Consider the following 5589-nt stretch of genomic DNA (forward strand, 5'->3'; position numbering starts at 1 on the left):
TCAAAGCAATTGCCTGACTCTATGGGGTTATTGCAGGATTTCAATTAAACATTCATATTCAGTAAAATATTAGTACATCAGTGCTGCTCCATAAATGAATCAGAAAAAAATGATGTTAAGCTAAATGGAGTAAAAATGTGGAAGGCAAGGCTATTTTCAAATGAAAAAAGTATTTGATGGCATTAATACAGTAATATTTAATGGTGTTTTAAAACTAAATTCTTTCTAACTTGGTTGGCATTTATTTCTTTAGGGTTGGTTCCAATTTGCAAGTTTAATAAAGTCCAGGAATGAGCTGTTTTACATAACTGATATTTTGATATTTGAATTGCTTTACATGTCTAAAGAAATGTCGCTCAGAGACCTGCATAGTATTAACATCATGGGGAGTAGTAGCCAAAGATGTCAGATTGCAAGGGTCCTCAACTGACAGCCTTCACTTATGCTGTCAGGAAGTGTTTACTTTTTAATGAGAAAGAGGAAGAGAAAGAAGAGAGAAAAAGACACACATACACACTCACACAGAATCTGTGTGAATGTGTGTGTGTGTGTTTATGAGAGAGAGAGAGTCAGAGACAGAATGAAAGAGATTGTTATATGTAAGTTTGTGTGTGTGTGTGTGTGTGTGTGTGTGAGAGAGAGAGAGAGAGAGAGAGAGAGAGAGAGAGAGAGATCAACTTTTTTTTATTTTTAGCATCAGCCCAGTTCCATTAGGATGATTATATCCATTTATTGAAAGGAGCAAATACTCTTCTTAGCAAGTCCTCTTTTTTACCTTTCCTCCTTTCCCCCCTTTATTTTCTTCTTCCTTTCCATTTTCTCCTCAACTTCTTTGCCAGATTCCTCACCCCTTACATCAGAGACCAGATCCTGGAGGAATCTCCTTAGTGATACCCCTCTCTTTTTCTGATCAGTGACAGTCTCTTTTGGAAAAATAATTCCATAAAGCCTTATCCTTGGTTTTCTGTCTCTTTTCACCACCCCATTGTCATCTGGAAGAAGTCTAAACAGTCTGTATCAGATAGAATGAATGAATGTTTTAAGTAACATTAGAGTGTTTCAGAATCAAAAATAACCTGAAAATAACTGAAATTATAAGTATTGTAGACAATGGCAAGTGATACAAACTTTAAATGATCAACAAATGACTTCTAATTTTAAATTACTAGTCAATTAATTAATTTTAATAAAAATTATTAATTATATATTTTAGTTTAATTTATGATTTCCCATTATCAGGTAAAAAAAATAAAACCTAGATCATTGTTTCATCTCAGTATTTCTTTAAGAAGTCTTGTTTGCACTGTTTCAATAGGAGAGGGCTCTCTTCCCCAATTTTAATCAAGATCTTTTATTTCCAAAGAGACTGACCCAAGTCTTATTTAGAAGAAGGATTGGTGTTGGTGTTTGTATTGGTGTTGGAGCTGATCTTGACTGTACCTTTTAAATGATAATTTCGATAAACAAGTAAAGCCTGATGAACCAGTGCTCTTATTCAGCTCAGAATTTTTCAACTTTCCAGGTGAAATTGTTGAGAAATCAAGTTTTCAGGTTATTTCCATTATCCAATTATTGATAATTCCTTCTTAGAATCCTCCTTTTGATTTTCAACTCTTATTGAATTTATTTTGTCACATTTTCATTTACATGGTGAAAAATAGTGGAAAAATATGTTTGCAATTTTATACTAAGCAATAATAAATTAAATACAATTAAATATTCTCCATTAGCTCTCAGTCAATAAATGCTACCTTGTAATTGTTTTCAGTGCAATAATCACTTTAAAAAATGAAGGATAGAGTGTATTTGTTGTATATGATATGTTTCTAGAAAGATGATTGACTTATTTAAATATAGTTGGTAAGGAAGATTAGATCCTAGTTTTCCTTACCAACTATAGTATAACTTCCTTTGATGTCCTTAATAACTGACCAAATTGATCTTATTATATTTTGTCTCACACAAACAACAGTCCAATTTTCATTATTAAGTCTTTGCTATACCACTTTGTACCTTCCCTTTTTATGCCTAATTCAATTTCCTCCCATCTTCGCCATTTACAAGCTCTAGTTTCCTTCAAAACTAAATTTTTCTCTTACTTTTCTGTATCTTCAGAATCTCATTCCTCCAAATTCTTGGTTTCTGCTCAGTTCTTCTGAAGTTCCGCCTTCTACATGAATCTTCTCCTGATCCTCAAGTTGACAATCTTATATTTTTGATAGTCACTTTGTGTGTGTGTGTGTGTGTATACATATATATGTATACACACTTTTTGTATGTACATGTAGTCTCTTCTGGATTCCTCCACCATGCCTAAAGACCTCATTTAAGAACTTTCATTTGATTGGTTGCTTCCCCTTATAATCTTCTATTCAAGGGGGGCACACAGGTCAGTCATTTCTTCATTTGACACCAGACTGCTCTTCTCCAGACTTCTCCATCATGCCTTTGCAAGTTTTCTTTTATATATTGTTTTCCTCATTAGAATGTACAGTCCTTGAGGGAAGGGAAATGCTTTTAGCTTGCATTTGCATTTCTAGAGCATGGTATCTGAGACAGAAAGGTAGTAAGCCCTTAATAAATGCTCATAGACTGATTGTTGAGAAAATTGATGAATTGTTGAGAGAATAGATCTCTTTAATTAAGCACAAGGATTTTATTTCATTTTGTTTTTATCTTTGCCTTCTTATGAGCAATGCCTAACACAATGACTGGTATATAGTAGGCACTTAATAACTGCTCATCAATTATTTGATTCATGTTTCTAATGGTTTTACTCCCCTGCTCTCTTCTTTGACTCCAGGGCAACGTGAGTCATTATACTGGTACCACCACCCAGTCAATAACACATTTAAATCATAGCATCACAGGATCACAGATGTAAGATTTGGAGAGAGGTTTGAGGTTATTTGATATTGATTTTAGAAATCAAGAAGCTGAGACCAAGAAAGGCTAAGTCATTCGTCCAAGACTACACAAGTAGTAAATGAAAGAAATGGGAATTGAATCTAAGTTCTACGTGGTGTTAACTTGGAATTATAGACTGCCTAGTATATATTATTCAATTATCCCTGAATTTCTGACCAGTTTTTCTTTTCTATTGAAAAAAAGAGTACTACTTCAATTCTTACATGGCAAGACACCACTTGAAATGAATACCCATTAGGCACCTTGCAATTCTTTTCTAATTTTCTTCTATTTTTCTGTATCTTCAGACCTCATTCCTCTGAATTCCTGGTTTCTGCTCAGTTCTTCTCACACATCTTAAGCTTTAAGAATATTAATTAATTAAAAAAACTTGGATTTACATGATATGACCTAGAAATATCTTTAAATCATATGCTATTAACAAATTCAAAATAGAACATTAAGAATATTGTATTTGTCTATCTACCAATCAAAAACAATGGAGGGGTAGGGGGAGGTTAGAGCTAGAATTATACATGTAAATTAATCAGAAAAAAATAAATCATGAAAAATTATTATAAAGTTTATTTCTGAAATTAAGGATTACTGAAATGAGAAACAATGGCTAGAACTCAATATCAAAATGTATTCTCTATTGATATCACTTAATAGCACTAAATACAGTGATATGAATGAATTTTATTTAAAAATATTATCAGAAGAAAGTTTGGTACATATTGAAATGGAGACCAGCTAGCTCAGGGCAGGATGAATCCTAAGAGGTTAAATATGGTGTCATCTGCAAATGCCACAGAGAGCTATTCTTGTTGGTAATAGGGAAGATGATATAGAGAGGCTGCTTGTGAAGTCAAACAGCATCATTTGCCAGGAGAGTTCCTGGTGTGACTGGCAAATCATAGATTGGGTCTCCTTTGGGTTTTGTTCTCTACTCATTATCATCTGATTGTAAATTCCTTGTCCTCTTCTTCCCAGGTAAAGAGTGACACAGAAGGTCAATAGAGAAAGTCAAGTAAACTTTAAAATTAATTTAGATAAATGTGACTGTTATAGTGCAGTCATCACCCTTTTATTCTAACCTTAAATACTATAGCCGGGGTAGGGATGGGTAGGATAAGACTATGTCCATAGAATATTTAAAGTACTTCTTTTCTATTTGTTGATAGGCTTCATTGAAAAGGTAAAGAAAATCTACTTAAGATTTATTGTTTAAATATTTTGCTCTTGAATCACAGAAATTTTATTCTCGTGTGTGTGTGTGTGTGTGTGTGTATGTGTGTGTGTATTGCTTGAAGAACTTCCATTTCCCCATCCCCTCTTCCAAGCAAATCTTTACACCTGCTCACTATAGCATTAACCTTCAAAAGGTAGCAAGATAAAGAAAATATCAGGCAGTAAGTTAGAAAAATGGTTGACATTCCCATGTTAAATTTGTGAAACTCAATGAACATAAATATTTTGAGAATATTCATATGGAAAAGTGAAAAAATTATGTAATATTATGAATAGCCAGTTCTATATTTTTTCAAAATGTTTTTAATTAATGTATTTTTTTTTGTTTTTTTTCCAAGGCATTAGGGTTAAGTGACTTACCCAAGGTCACACAGCTAGGTGATTATTAAGTATCTGAAGCTGTATTTGAATTCAGGTTCACCTTACTCCAAGGCCACTGCTCTATCCACTGCACTACCTATCAACCCTATCTTTTTTATTTCAATATTTTCTAAAGTATCTTTATCACTTTTGTTTCCCAGAGCCATCCTGTATAGTAAATAAGAATAAAAAAGAAAAAAAGGGAAAAAATAAATAAGACTAATTAAGGGGTACCTAGGTGGTGTTCCTGTAGTCAGAAGAATTTGAGTTGAAATTTGGCCTCAGACATTCACTAGTGGTATGACCCTGGTCAAGCCATTTCCCCCTAATTGCCTCAAAAAAAAGGTTAATCAATATACCAAAAAAGTACAAAAATAAATGCAATGTGCCACCCTATGAACTCTGACCCAACTTATTCAAAGAGGTACAATAGAATGATGTTTTTAATATTTCTTCTTTTGAATTATGCTTTTCCTTTGTAACCTTGACATTTATTTCTGATCTTTTTGCAGATGCAATTATTTATAAATTGCTGTAGTTATTGTATACTGTATTATATTCTTTGTTTACTCTGCAACAATTCAATTCATCTTTCTATGCTTCTCTGCATTTATCAAATTAATGATTACTTTTACCATGCATATACTCCGTGTAGTTGGTTGTTTAATTGGCTGGTTGGTTGGTTGGTTCTTGCTCGTCATTATCAAAAATCAAAATGACATCTCTATGCTTGAGACAAATTACTATGTGTCTGACTATGTGGCTGATCCAGTATGAGCCTGTAATGCTCTACCACAGGTCAGGTACAAATAATCCATGTGAACACCTGGGATAAGTACTCTAAACTTATATATGTCATGTTTCCTTTGAGCTGCTTTAATTCATAGAGTGTAGCACCCTCACTGATGAGGGCATGCCAAGCTAGATGAGATGGTCCTGTGCCAGTGTTTCCCATGCTGTACAGTCATTTCTAAAGTTCTCCAATGAGACTTTCAGGATGTCCCAATATCACTTTTTCTGACCTCCCTTGTGAGCACTTGCCCTGAGTGAGTTCTCTATAAAAGTCTTTTT

The sequence above is a fragment of the Macrotis lagotis genome, chromosome 3, assembly GCF_037893015.1.
Source record: "Macrotis lagotis isolate mMagLag1 chromosome 3, bilby.v1.9.chrom.fasta, whole genome shotgun sequence".
NCBI lineage: Eukaryota > Metazoa > Chordata > Mammalia > Peramelemorphia > Peramelidae > Macrotis > Macrotis lagotis.